Source organism: Propithecus coquereli, unplaced genomic scaffold (genome assembly GCF_000956105.1).
Source record: "Propithecus coquereli isolate 6110/MARCELLA unplaced genomic scaffold, Pcoq_1.0 Scaffold23, whole genome shotgun sequence".
Lineage (NCBI taxonomy): Eukaryota > Metazoa > Chordata > Mammalia > Primates > Indriidae > Propithecus > Propithecus coquereli.
Window position 1 is genome coordinate 6,918,969 of NW_012147841.1, and position 529 is coordinate 6,919,497.

Sequence of the window (529 nt, forward strand, 5' to 3'; positions counted from 1 at the left end):
TTTTTTGCCGAGTAATCAGAGGCTAGGGACAAAGTTGGAAAACCAAAAGAGTTCTCTGGCTTCACGGTACCACAATTTTGATAACTGGAGATCTTAAATTCTCCTGTTCTATCTTCTCACTGCTGCTGAGTCTTCCAGTCCTGGCCCCTGAATTACATAGGCTGTTGTCTTGCAGTCTCATAGTATTGGGACCTCACAGGCTTGCAGCTTCATGGTCTTGAAATATCAGAGCTTGTGGTATGGAAATCTCACAGCCTATAAAACATATGGTCTCAGGATCTCAGCATCTCAGTCTCCCAAGTCTCACAGGTTCAAGGTCTAACCAGCTCAAGGTCATGCAGTTTTGAGATCTAGCGATATCATAATGTTTGATTCCAGGGTCCTCCTAAAGGGAGAGTCTAAATTCACTTTAAAAATGTTTTGGAAGCTATTGTAATCAAATCCTGATACAATTAAACTTATGATATAATCAAAACTATCAATCCCTTGTCAGCATAGAAAATTGAGGACTGAGCTGACAAAAAAAAAA